Consider the following 14551-nt stretch of genomic DNA (forward strand, 5'->3'; position numbering starts at 1 on the left):
CTCCTGGGGCCCAGCTGCACACATGGGTGTGTGTTGTCTGGGGGAGCAGAGGGGCAGATGCTCCTGAGGCTGTGTGTAAGAGGAAGAGGGTGGGAGAACCAGGGGCAGAGGGTGCAGCTGAGGCCTGTGGACCAGCAGAGCCTCAGCTCCTCCTCAGACACCACATGTCAAGGCCCCTCAGCTTCATGGCCTTGGCCTGATGCCCCCTTCAAAACAGGCCAGTGAGCGAAGTTGGCCTCCGGGACAACCACAGCTCAGCTGAGTTCCCCTTTTACAGGCTCAGGTTTTCGGCCTGGACCGAGTGAGAACTTTATCAGATGCAGCTTTGGAAATGGTAAAGAATAGCTGACGGTCAGGTGAAAACAAAAGATAGTACAACAAAAAGTGGACCTTTAATTACAGAATTTTAGGCTCTATTATTACATTTTCCATTAAACTCTAATGCAATGAGAATACAGTGTCTCCAATTTACCCTTTTATTTTATTTATTTTTTTGTCTTTTGCAACATTGGTTTCCAAGCCCTCTAACACAATCCCGTGAAATGGATATTCTTGTCTTTTTTCAACTTAAGTAATGTTTTGGAGATTATACCTTGGGTCATCAATTGTCCTAAAAGCCAACCAATCAGACAATAAACAAACGTAGTGTTTCACGTGACATGCTCATGTCATGAGTCTAAATCTGGATCCTATTTCTAGGATCTAAGTGTAGACAATGGATACATTGACTAGATCCCCTTTTTCAAATTCTTATGTATTTGTTTTGCTTTTCTTAGGGCTTCACCTGAAGCTTTTGGCTTTCCCAGGCTAGGGGTCAAACGGAGCTGCAGCCACTGGCCTTTTTCACAGCCACAGCATCGCGGCATCGGAGCTGTGTCTGCGACCCACACCACAGCTCACGGCGACACCAGCTCCCTAACCCACGGAGCGAGGCCAGGGATCCAGTCCACCATCCTCATGGAGTACTAGTCAGGTTCGTAACCCGCTGAGCCCAACAGGAACCCCTGACCCCAGTTTTTAAAAGGTTTAAAACTACGTCTGAAGAAATAATGGGCATGCTGGGTTCATGTTGTGGCATGATGTGATTCACGGTGAAATACTTCCAGGCAGTTCCTGTTGTGGCTCAGTGGGTTATGCACCCAACTAGGACCCATGAGGATGAGGTTTTGATCCCTGGTCTCACTAAGTGGGATAAGGATCTGGCATTGCCACAAGCTACGGAGCTCACAGGTGTGGCCTGGATCTGCCTTTGCAGGGGCTGTGGTGGACTTCCCTGACCTGGGAACTTGCATACATCACAGGTGTGGCCATAAAAGAAGAAAAGAGTAAATAATTTCAGATCACTAGGATGATATAATCCTGGTTGTGATTAAGGGATTCAAAGTACATTTTGCATGGCAAGTGTGCAGTCGAACTTGGATGAACAAGTTCATAAAGACAAATTAAATAAAAAAAACGGCTTCTACTAAGAAGCTAGAGCCAGAGAAGAAGTTTTCAGAGGGTGTTGTCTACACAAATTCCCAGTGGGCACCGTTTCATCCCAAAATGCACATGGCGGGTTGCTCCGATGCCCAGTGTGGAGCCAGGGGATGCTGCTTGTCCTCCTGTGAGCAGGACGCTCCCTGGACCCGACACAGAGTCACAGCCCCTCACACAGGCCCCTTGGCTTTCTGGCCCCCTCTCACGTCTGGCAGATTCCACAGCCCCTGATCCCTGAGCCAGACCCTCCCTCCTGCTGGTGGAAGGTGTGGTCTCCAGAAGGCAGAGAAGCTGTCACGTGATCCCTTTCTTTAAGGAAAAGACACATTCACACTCTGGATGGGAATGGAAATCTCAACCTGTGTGGGGGGCACACTTGAGAGCTCACTTGCCCTTGGGGAGCATTTTCTTGGTCCGTTGCTGCCAGCCGTTGGGTGCCTGGGAATAGAATGTGGACAGCACTCCATCCAAGGGACATCGGCCACCTGACACACCACCAGGACGTCACCAGGCAGCCCAGAAGGAGGTCCTGGGTCCTTTGCCGTTGGTTTCTTTTCAATCCCGACAATTTCTGGGCCGAGGCTCTAGGTTCAAAGGGGATAAAACTGAGTTGGAACTTGTACCTGGTAGCCTTTTCTCCTCACCTTGGACACAAATCTTAGGTATTCCCAGAGCCCTTTCCCCAGAACTCCTAACCTTTCACCTCCTAATTATGTCGTTCCAGGCCCTTGAGGAACCAGCTCTCCAGAAATCTCTGAACATCCTGGTCTCTAGTCACGTCCCTGCTAAGACCAAGGTGGTGGTGACCATGTGCGCTGCTCCAGCATCTGCTGACTCAGCAGTTCATTTCAGAGCCCAGCAAGAGCTGGGCTGTAGGGCGGGAGTGCTGCGTTCTTACTCGCACCCACGTAAGATGCTGGTGTGCCCAGGACAAACCTGAAGTCTTCTCTCCCAAGTCACCTGCTTGAGCGCCCCTCGGATGCCAATCCCTAAGCTGATGAAGACATGTTAGGGCCAGGGGGGTGACTGCTGTGGGGACTGAGGTCCTTCCCGTGGAGAAGGAGTCTGCCTGCTGGATTTGTTTAGACCCAGTCCTCAAAGAGCCACCGCTCTGCTAAGACTCACTGCCGCTGAGACCCAGACCTACTGATAACTTGCCGGCTTTAAAATGAACAGATCCCACTGGGCAGTTCAGCCACATAGCTGCTTCTTGTCCTACAGACAAATCTAGCAGCGGTCCTTGACCTTCGGAGAGATTGCTTTTTTAAAAAAAAAATGTATAGTTTATGTTTGTTTATTGAGAAAGGCATGGCTTTCCACCACAAGCCTAGAAATCTAGGAAGTGCCCTTATATCTGAGCTTTTCAGAGCGTGCACACAGAATCCTATGTCATCCAGCTGTAACCAGCACCATGTGCTGTGCTGATCACATGGCCCAAGTAGAGGAGCCAGTCCTCTTGCTCCTTGAACTGGAGGCAGAGTCCTCTCCTTCCCTGAGTCTTCACAGATGTAGCCAAGATCCAAAGCAGCTGACTGACTCCTATCATATATTACACTGATGTGAGGGTGTCGTGTACACGGTGGTGAAATAGTTGTCTCGACCAATGGGGCAAACTGGAGAGATACACGTAAAAGAATGAAAATGGAACATTTTCACACACCATGTAAAAAATAAACTCAATATGGATGGAGGACCTTAATGTGAGGCATAGTACTCTGAAAGAAAAGGAAATGTCAAATCCTTTTGATTGTTGATTGACTCCCTGATGTACACATATGGCCAGCCTCACCTCACTGTATGTATCATATACGTGCCCTGCCTTAGATATCGGTGAAGCTGTGTTCCCCACACAATATGACCTGGGGTGGATGGAATCCTATCAGTTGAATTCATGACTGACAACGAAAACCTCAAGGTCTAGACTCTTGGGCCACAGCATCCAACATCCTGTAAGTTTCCTTGCCACCAAACTGCCATTAGATGGCAGACAAACACCACCATCCACAAAGGTCCTAGGCCTGATCTTGGAAATTCTGGGGAAGTAGGAGGGAGACTGTCCCATTTTCAAGAGGGAGCCCCTTTGAATTTAAGGTCTCAGGTGTGGTGAGGACAGTGAAGAAGGAGCTGCCGTCAGGGTGGGTGGTGGAGAAACCCTCTCTGGGTCCTGGGCTCTGGGGCTGGAAGCCTGGCCTGCCCCCCTCCTCTCTGACATGGCTGTGTCCACACAGCCCGTCTCTACCCTTGCTGAGCAGGATCCATCTCAGGCGGCCACCTTTCCCCACCTGCTGAAGCTGACACCGTCAGCTCAAAGATTAGAGACCTGATGTCATTGGCATCCTCAGGCCCTCTTAGGTCACCACCGCCTTGCAAAGGTCCCTTTGGGGCACTCCCCTTGCCCTCCAGCTTAACGTCCATGCACAGCAAAATCCAACATGTGGAAGAATCTCTGAGCCATGGGCACAGCAGGCCTTCCCCTTCTGCTCAGGGTTCGAGACCCCAGCTCTGCCCTGGTGTGCATTGTGCCCTGCATGTGCTTGGGGTGTGGGTGGCGGTGTGAAAGGATTCCTTGAGCCCACACTCTGGCCTCTTCCTCTACTCAGGGAGATAATGCGATTTAGTGGGACTATTTCTAGTCACTCTTTAATGCAATGGAAATTGAGGTTTCTGGTCATCTGACCTTAAACTTTACCAAATGCTTCTATAACCTTGAATGACCTTGTATTGGTGGTGGATTTGGAAACAGTTTATTTTTCATCCTAAACTTTCAAATTACAGGAAATATAAAAGAACCACAGTTTAGAATAAATCTCTTCCTACGCCATTTCACATTTTGTTTGGTTTTGTTTTGTTTTTATTTTGTTTATTTTATTTATTTTTGTCATTTGTCTTTTTAGGGGCCTCACCCGGCACATGTGGAGGTTCCCAGGCTAGGTGTCAAATCGGAGCTGTAGCCACCGGCCTACACCACAGCCACAGCAGTGCCTGACCCAAGCTGTGTCTGCGACCTACACCACAGTTCGCGGCAAGCCACATCCTTAAGCACTGAGCAAGGCCGGGGATTGAGCCCACAACCTCATGCTTCCTAGTCAGATTCATTTCCACTGCACCATGACGGGAACTCTCATTTTATTTTTTGGGTAAACTTAAAACTTGTTGGCCTCAAATTGTATATGTCAGTGCTATTCTGTCCTGAACATGCATTATTTCATAACATGTGGAGAAACAATCTTTAAATTGATCCTTTGAAAAGCCATATGCTGAGGTATAAATTTAATTTCTTAAAAAGCTTTGTATAGAGCTTGAGATAGAACATGATGCTTGATCAGGAATAGGGACAGAAGAAGAAAGTGATCAGAAAATACACACTAGGTAAACACACTTACACACACATGCACACTTCAAGGAAAAGTATATATGAAAACACATGCAGTGAGATCCTGCTGAGTAGCACAGGGGACTGTATCTAATCACTTGGGAATGGAGCGAGATGGAGGATAACGTGAGAAAAAGAAAGGCTACTCGTGTGTGACTGGGTCACTTGGCTGTTCAGTAGAACATGACAGAACGCTGTAAACCAACTATAACGGAAAAAATAAAATCATTTTATTTTCTGTCGTAGCACAGTGGAAATGAATCCGACTAGGAACCATGAGGGTGTGGTTTTGATCCCTGGCCTTGCTCAGTGGATGCAGGATCTGGCACTGCCGTGAGCTGTGGTGTAGGTTGCAGATGTGGCTCGGATCCCGCGTTGCTGTGGCTATAGTGTAGGCCGGTGCCTACAGCTCCGATTAGACCCCTAGCCTGGGAACCCCCATATGCTGTGGGAGCAGCCCTAGAAAAGGCAAAAAGACAAAGAAAAATAAAATAAAATAAAATTAAGTTAAATTAATTAAATCAAAATCGCTAGGTCTGTTCCTCAGGGATGAAGGACTTACAGTCAAGCTGCTTCCCACGTGGGCACCTCTCCACATTTCTTCCAAGAAGAGCAGCTCTGGGGGATCGTGTGTGTCATCATGGTGACGCTGATCCTCATGAGGTCCAGTGAGTCCAGCCGGTTTACTAACGTAGCTGAACAGAAGTGATTTCCAGAAGAAAACCTTTTTGGTCACGTTGATTGATGGTTTCAGGGTTTGATAAATTCTAAGTAGCATTTGTTACTATTTTTAATTCTAAAAAGTCTTACTAAACTAGGACTAGAAAGACTCAGTACATGAAGATGTCCTAGAGCTTCTCATTCAATAGGATTATGTGTGAGCACAAGCAGGGGAGCAATGAGAGATCTTCCTGAGACTGTAAGGGAGTAAAGAGAAGTGACAGCTGCTCCCATGAATGTCAAGATAACGGGTGAAAATGATGAGAAAAATGAGACCGTGATTTCTCTTGGCTCGAAGTTGAGTTCCTCCCCCTTCCCCCCACAAGCTACTTCCCCTCTGCTGCCCCCACCAGGGGATTTGCATTTGTGTGTTGTCCCCTAGGGAGGACCTGCCCAGGCCAGCCTGACATAAAAGGGCAGCTCTAGTCTGGCTTGGACTGATCAGGGCTCATCTGTTCACAGCTGACCATGAGGTTCCCTGCTCAGCTCCTGGGGCTCCTCCTGCTCTGGGTCCCAGGTGAGGATGGAGGGGAGATGAGAAGGGGAAGGGGGGCTGTGGGGGCAGGGCTGCTTTTCATGTGTAATTGCCCACAAGTTAGCTTCACACCTTAGCCTCAGCAAAGGGAATGTGATGTTTAACAAAATAGGAATAAGGAAAAATATGGAAGAAGAAATATCCATCCTGTGGTGAAGAGGGAGGCATAGGAAGTGTAGGAAGTGGACTTGACCTCTAGAGGGCTCCTTATACATTGAACATCTCTGGTTCTTGCGAAATTGAATATTTTGTGTATAAATCAGAATCAAAAAATAACCTAGCATGAAGTAAATAACAAGTAGAGAATTGTGAAAATTACTCATGATATTGGCTCAAAATGCTCTTCTTTTCTCTCATTATTTCAGGATCCAGTGGGGCCATCGTGCTGACCCAGACGCCACTCTCCCTGTCAGTCAGCCCTGGAGAGCCGGCCTCCATCTCCTGCAGGTCCAGTGAGAGCCTTGAGAGTTTTGGATACAATTTGTTGAGTTGGTACCAGCAGAAACCAGGCCAGTCGCCAAGGCTCCTGATCTATAGTGCTACCAACAGGGCCTCTGGGGTCCCAGACAGGTTCAGTGGCAGTGGGTCAGGCACAGATTTCACCCTGAAAATCAGCAGGGTGGAGGCTGAGGATGCAGGCGTTTATTACTGCCAGCAAAATAAAGAACCTCCTCCCACAGTGATACAGCCCTTGACACAAACCCCTCTCCTGGGGGCCCAGCTGCACACATGGGTGTGTGTTGTCTGGGGGAGCAGAGGGGCAGATGCTCTGAGGCTGTGTAAGAGGAAGAGGTGGGAGAACCAGGGGCAGAGGGTGCAGCTGAGGCCTGTGGACCAGCAGAGCCTCAGCGCCTCCTCAGACACCACATGTCAAGGCCCCGTCAGCTTCATGGCCTTGGCGTGATGCCCCCTTCGAAACAGGCCAGTGAGCGAAGTTGGCCTCCGGGACAACCACAGCTCAGCTGAGTTCCCCTTTTACAGCTCAGGTTTTCGGCCTGGACCGAGTGAGAACTTTATCAGATGCAGCTTTGGAAATGGTAAAGAATAGCTGACGGTCAGGTGAAAACAAAAGATAGTACAACAAAAATGGACCTTTAATTACAGAATTTTAGGCTCTATTATTATATTTTCCATTAAACTCTAATGCAATGAGAATACAGTGTCTCCAATTTACCCTTTTATTTTATTTTATTTTTTTGTCTTTTGCAACATTGGCTTTCCAAGCCCTCTAACACAATCCCGTGAAATGGATATTCTTGTCTTTTTTCAACTTAAGTAATGTTTTGGAGATTATGCTTTGGGACATCAATTGTCCTAAAAGCCAACCAATCAGACAATAAACAAACGTAGTGTTTCACATGGCATGCTCATGTCATGAGTCTAAATCTGGATCCTATTTTCTAGATCTAAGTGTAGACAGTGGATACATTGACTAGATCCCCTTTTTCAAAATTCTTATGTATTTGTTTTGCTTTTCTTAGGGCTTCACCTGAAGCTTTTGGCTTTCCCAGGCTAGGGGTCAAACGGAGCTGCAGCCACTGGCCTTTTTCACAGCCACAGCATCGCGGCATCGGAGCTGTGTCTGCGACCCACACCACAGCTCACGGCGACACCAGCTCCCTAACCCACGGAGCGAGGCCAGGGATCCAGTCCACATCCTCATGGATACTAGTCAGGTTCGTAACCCGCTGAGCCCCAACAGGAACCCCTGACCCCAGTTTTTAAAAGGTTTTAAAACTACGTCTGAAGAAATAATGGGCATGCTGGGTTCATGTTGTGGCATGATGTGATTCACGGTGAAATACTTCCAGGCAGTTCCTGTTGTGGCTCAGTGGGTTATGCACCCAACTAGGACCCATGAGGATGAGGGTTTGATCCCTGGTCTCACTAAGTGGGATAAGGATCTGGCATTGCCACAAGCTACGTAGCTCACAGGTGCGGCATGGATCTGCCTTTGCAGGGGCTGTGGTGGACTTCCCTGACCTGGGAACTTGCATACATCACAGGTGTGGCCATAAAAAGAAGAAAAGAGTAAATAATTTCAGATCACTAGGATGATATAATCCTGGTTGTGATTAAGGGATTCAAAGTACATTTTGCATGGCAAGTGTGCAGTCGAACTTGGATGAACAAGTTCATAAAGACAAATTAAATTAAAAAATAACGGCTTCTACTAAGAAGCTTAGAGCCCAGAGAAGAAGTTTTCAGAGGGTGTTTCTACACAAATTCCCAGTGGGCACCGTTTCATCCAAAACGCACATGGCGGGTTGCTCCGATGCCCAGTGTGGAGCCAGGGGATGCTGCTTGTCCTCCTGTGAGCAGGACGCTCCCTGGACCCGACACAGAGTCACAGCCCCTCACACAGGCCCCTTGGCTTTCTGGCCCCTCTCACGTCTGGCAGATTCCACAGCCCCTGATCCCTGAGCCAGACCCTCCCTCCTGCTGGTGGAAGGTGTGGTCTCCAGAAGGCAGAGAAGCTGTCACGTGATCCCTTTCTTTAAGGAAAAGACACATTCAACACTCTGGATGGGAATGGAAATCTCAACCTGTGTGGGGGGCACACTTGAGAGCTCACTTGCCCTTGGGGAGCATTTTCTTGGTCCGTTGCTGCCAGCCGTTGGGTGCCTGGGAATAGAATGTGGACAGCACTCCATCCAAGGGACATCGGCCACCTGACAACCACCAGGACGTCACCAGGCAGCCCAGAAGGAGGTCCTGGGTCCTTTGCCGTTGGTTTCTTTTCAATCCCGACAATTTCTGGGCCGAGGCTCTGGTTCAAAGGGGATAAAACTGAGTTGGAACTTGTACCTGGTAGCCTTTTCTCCTCACCTTGGACACAAATCTTAGGTATTCCCAGAGCCCTTTCCCCAGAACTCCTAACCTTTCACCTCCTCATTATGTCTTTCCAGGCCCTTGAGGAACCAGCTCTCCAGAAATCTCTGAACATCCTGGTCTCTAGTCACGTCCCTGCTAAGACCAAGGTGGTGGTGACCATGTGCGCTGCTCCAGCATCTGCTGACTCAGCAGTTCATTTCAGAGCCCAGCAAGAGCTGGGCTGTAGGGCGGGAGTGCTGCGTTCTTACTCGCACCCACGTATGATGCTGGTGTGCCCAGGACAAACCTGAAGTCTTCTCTCCCAAGTCACCTGCTTGAGCGCCCCTCGGATGCCAATCTCTAAGCTGAGGAAGAGATGTTAGGGCCAGGGGGGTGACTGCTGTGGGGACTGAGGTCCTTCCCGTGGAGAAGGAGTCTGCCTGCTGGATTTGTTTAGACCCAGTCCTCAAAGAGCCACCGCTCTGCTAAGACTCACTGCCGCTGAGACCCAGACCTACTGATAACTTGCCGGCTTTAAAATGAACAGATCCCACTGGGCAGTTCGGCCACATAGCTGCTGTTTGTCCTACAGACAAATCTAGCAGCGGTCCTTGACCTTCGGAGAGATTGCTTTTTTATTTAACAACGTATAGTTTTTGTTTGTTTATTGAGAAAGGCGTGGCTTTCCACCACAAGCCTAGAAATCTAGGAAGTGCCTTTATATCTGAGCTTTTCAGAGCGTGCACACAGAATCCTATGTCATCCAGCTGTAACCAGCACCATGTGCTGTGCTGATCACATGGCCCAAGTAGAGGAGCCAGTCCTCTTGCTCCTTGAACTGGAGGCAGAGTCCTCTCCTTCCCTGAGTCTTCACAGATGTAGCCAAGATCCAAAGCAGCTGACTGACTCCTATCATATATTACACTGATGTGAGGGTGTCGTGTACACGGTGGTGAAATAGTTGTCTCGACCAATGGGGAAACCTGGAGAGATACACGTAAAAGAATGAAAATGGAACATTTTCACACACCATGTGAAAAATAAACTCAATATGGATGGAGGACCTTAATGTGAGGCATAGTACTCTGAAAGAAAAGGAAATGTCAAATCCTCTTGATTGTTGATTGACTCCCTGATGTACACATATGGCCAGCCTCACCTCACTGTATGTATCATATACGTGCCCTGCCTTAGATATCGGTGAAGCTGTGTTCCCCACACAATATGACCTGGGGTGGATGGAATCCTATCAGTTGAATTCATGACTGACAACGAAAACCTCAAGGTCTAGACTCTTGGGCCACAGCATCCAACATCCTGTAAGTTTCCTTGCCACCAAACTGCCATTAGATGGCAGACAAACACCACCATCCACAAAGGTCCTAGGCCTGATCTTGGAAGTTCTGGGGAAGTAGGAGGGAGACTGTCCCATTTTCAAGAGGGAGCCCCTTTGAATTTAAGGTCTCAGGTGTGGTGAGGACACTGAAGAAGGAGCTGCCGTCAGGGTGGATAGGTGGAGAAACCCTCTCTGGGTCCTGGGCTCTGGGGCTGGAAGCCTGGCCTGCCCCCCTCCTCTCTGACATGGCTGTGTCCACACAGCCCGTCTCTACCCTTGCTGAGCAGGATCCATCTCAGGCGGCCCCCTTTCCCCACCTGCTGAAGCTGACACCGTCAGCTCAAAGATTAGAGACCTGATGTCATTGGCATCCTCAGGCCCTCTTAGGTCACCACCGCCTTGCAAAGGTCCCTTTGGGGACTCCCCTTGCCCTCCACCTTAACGTCCATGCACAGCAAAATCCAACATGTGGAAGAATCTCTGAGCCATGGGCACAGCAGGCCTTCCCCTTCTGCTCAGGGTTCGAGACCCCAGCTCTGCCCTGGTGTGCATTGTGCCCTGCATGTGCTCGGTGTGTGGGTGGCGGTGTGAAAGGTTTCCTTGAGCCCACACTCTGGACTCTTCCTCTACTCAGGGCGATAAAGCGATTTAGTGGGACTATTTCTAGTCACTCTTTAATGCAATGTAAATTGAGGTTTCTGGTCATCTGACCTTAAACTTTACCAAATGCTTCTATAACCTTGAATGACCTTGTATTGGTGGTGGATTTGGAAACAGTTTATTTTTCATCCTAAACTTTCAAATTACAGGAAATATAAAGGAACCACAGTGTAGAATAAATCTCTTCCTACGCCATTTCACATTTTGTTTGGTTTTGTTTTGTTTTTATTTTGTTTATTTTTATTTATTTTTGTCATTTGTCTTTTTAGGGCCTCACCCGGCACATGTGGAGGTTCCCAGGCTAGGTGTCAAATCGGAGCTGTAGCCACCGGCCTACACCACAGCCACAGCAGTGCCTGACCCAAGCTGTGTCTGCGACCTACACCACAGTTCTCGGCAAAGCCACATCCTTAAGCACTGAGCAAGGCCGGGGATTGAGCCCACAACCTCATGCTTCCTAGTCAGATTCATTTCCACTGCACCACGACGGAACTCTCATTTTATTTTTTGGGTAAACTTAAAACTTTTAGGCCTCAAATTGTATATGTCAGTGCTATTCTGTCCTGAACATGCATTATTTCATAACATGTGGAAAAATATCTTTAAATTGATCCTTTGAAAAGCCATATGCTGAGGTATAAATTTAATTTCGTAAAAAGCTTTGTAATGAGCTTCAGATAGAACATGATCTTGATGAATAGGGACAGAAGAAGAAAGTGATCAGAAAACACACATAGGTAAACACACTTACACACACATGCACACTTCAAGGAAAAGTATATATGAAAACACATGCAGTGAGATCCTGCTGAGTAGCACAGGGGACTATATCTAATCACTTGGGATGGAGCGAGATGGAGGATAACTTGAGAAGAAGAAAGGCTATTCATGTGTGACTGGGTCACTTGGCTGTTCAGTAGAACATGACAGAATGCTGTAAACCAAGTATAACGGAAAAAATAAAATCATCTAAACATTTTTTAAAAATAGGCGTTTCTGTTATAGCACAGTGGAAACTAATCTAGTAACCATGAGGTCACAGGTTTGATCCCTGGCCTCGATCAGTGGGATAAGGATCCGGTGTTGCCATGAGCTATGGCGCAGGCTGCAGATGCAGCTTGGATCTGGTGTTGCTGTGGCTGTTGTGTAGGCTACTGGCTACAACACTGATTTGACTGCTATCCTGGGAATTTCCATAGGCTGTGGGTATGGGCCTAAAAAGAAACAGAAAAGGATAATAATAGTCCCCATTGTGGCACAGTGGAAATGAAGCTGACTAGGAACCAGGAGCTTGCCGGTTTGATCCCTGGCCGTGCTCAGTGGGTTAAGCATCTGGCACTGCTGTGAGCAGTGGTGTAGGCAGGCAGCTGTAGGTCCCATTTGACCCACAGCCTGAGAACCTCCATATGCCATGGGTGGAGGCCTAAAAAATGAAACAAAAGAAAAAATTCTAAAACTACTGCACACACACACACACACAAACACACACCCACACACCCACACACCCACACACACACACACACACACACACACATACACACAAATGCAGTAAGACTCAGCTAGCACTTGCCTAGATAACCGCTGCTCCAGGAGTCCTCACGGACAAGGATGACACAGGGACCCCTGGGTGCACACAGGCTTTCCCACTGTGTGTGGGGATGCAGCTTCTCTCCTTTGCAGCCACACCCTGAAGGCCTGGGGCTCCCTGGTCTGGTGACACTGACAGCAGGCCGGCTTTCTCTCCAGCCCCATGGCTCCTCCTCCCTGGCCTCTCTGCAGCTCACAGCAACTCCACAGGCTGTGGTCTCGGTCCTCACCCTGCTTCAGAGAGAAAGGATCAGACTGGATTGGGGCTGGCTTCATTTTCTCCAAGTCCAGGGCCTTCCTCTCTGACTGGACGAAGAAGCAGTGGTGGTTGGGGAGATGACCAGCACTGGCCACGCTGGCTACACCAATGCCTTCCTCATCTCCCTCCAGCTCCACTCCCGGCACTGTGCCAGCAGCGGCAGCACCCCCTTGAGGGGACAGCCTCCTGTCTCCCCTGTGGCTGCCATACCACAGGCTGGGCTCCCTTCCTGTCTGTGCTGGTGCCCTGTCCACACCGTGTGGGCTGCAGCCCAGCTACGGGCTCCTAACCTCACCTGCCTCCATGGTCCGCACCTCCCCCGCTTGAGCCCCAGCTCCCTGCCACCCACCCCTGAGAACTGGCATCTCTTAGGAGATCTGGTGATGCAGGAATCCGATGCAGGTGCAGGAAACACAGTTAGTTCAGGGAGACACAGTGGGTGGTTGGTCTGAGGAGGATCAAAGAATGTATCTCACCCAAGACATCTGAGAAGCAGACCATAATGGGAAATTCTCCAGCTTCAAGAATAGCTCCATTATACCACAATGAAGTGGTATAATGAAACTCCCTGCAGTATTTTGAAATACTTCATCCCTGATATTCCTGCTCTTAGATGGAGATGGAGCAAGAAAGACAATGGGGAGCCTTGAATGGAGGAAACCAAACACTCTCCCAACAGGACGGTGTGCTGAGTCCGTCCTAGGGTCTCCAGGGAGAAAGGTGTTTTAGGCAGCAAGGGTGTGCTGCCTGCTCTGACCGGAGTCCCCAGGGCACAGCCCCTGGGCTGTCACTGAGACCAGCCAGCCCTGCAGCTGTGCCCAGCCCTCCCCTCCCCCGGCTGATCTGCTTGTTCCCAGAGCACAGCCCACCACCCTGGACACTTACTAAGAGTCTGGGCCCACCCTGGGCAGGAGGCAGGGGTGGTCAGGAGCCAGTGTGGACATGAGGGCCCCCGTGCAGCTCCTCGGCCTCCTGCTGCTCTGGCTCCCAGGGGAGGAGGGAGACCCCCTGAATGACTCCCACGGCTGACACCTGCCCCTCATCCCTGCTCCCTGTCAGACCCCTGAGTGTCTCTGTGTGTCTGGGACATGGGAGCATCCCCTCGGCCACTGGGCTCAGTACCTCTGGGCTCTTCAAGGAAGTCCTCTGACAACAGGAATATGTGTGGTTTTTTGTTTGCCCTCTCAGGTGCCAGGAGTGCCATCCAGCTGACCCAGTCTCCAGCCTCCCTGGCTGCATCTCTAGGAGACACAGTCTCCATCACTTGCCGGGCCCATCAGAGCATTAGCAGTTATTTAGCCTGGTATCAACAACAACCAGGGAAGCCTCCTAAACTCCTTATATGGGATGCATGCACTTTGCAAAGAGGGGTCCCATGCGGGTTCAAGGGCAGTGGATCTGGCACCCGTTTCACCCTCACCATCAGCGGCCTGCAGGCTGAAGATGTTGCAACTTATTATTCTCAGCAGCTTAACAATGCACCTCCCAGAGTGTGACAGGCCAGCACCTAACCCCCACCCCCACCCCCCACCCCCCACCGCCCGGGAAGAAGATGTGTGAGGCTGGGCTGCCCCAGCTGCCCCTGGTGCCTCCATCTGCTGAGAGCATTTCTCAGACCACACGTTGAAGGTCATGGCAAGTTTTTGCTAGAAGGGCCAGGGAGCATTGTGTGCTGAATTCATGCGGATATTGTTTTCAAGTTTGAGAGGAAAACATGATAGGACTGTTTTCTGTCAGAAACCACCAGCCTGTCTCCCCAGTGGCTGTACCACGTTGCATCCCCACCAG

This window comes from Phacochoerus africanus, chromosome 5 (genome assembly GCF_016906955.1).
Source record: "Phacochoerus africanus isolate WHEZ1 chromosome 5, ROS_Pafr_v1, whole genome shotgun sequence".
In the NCBI taxonomy this organism is placed as follows: Eukaryota; Metazoa; Chordata; class Mammalia; order Artiodactyla; family Suidae; genus Phacochoerus; species Phacochoerus africanus.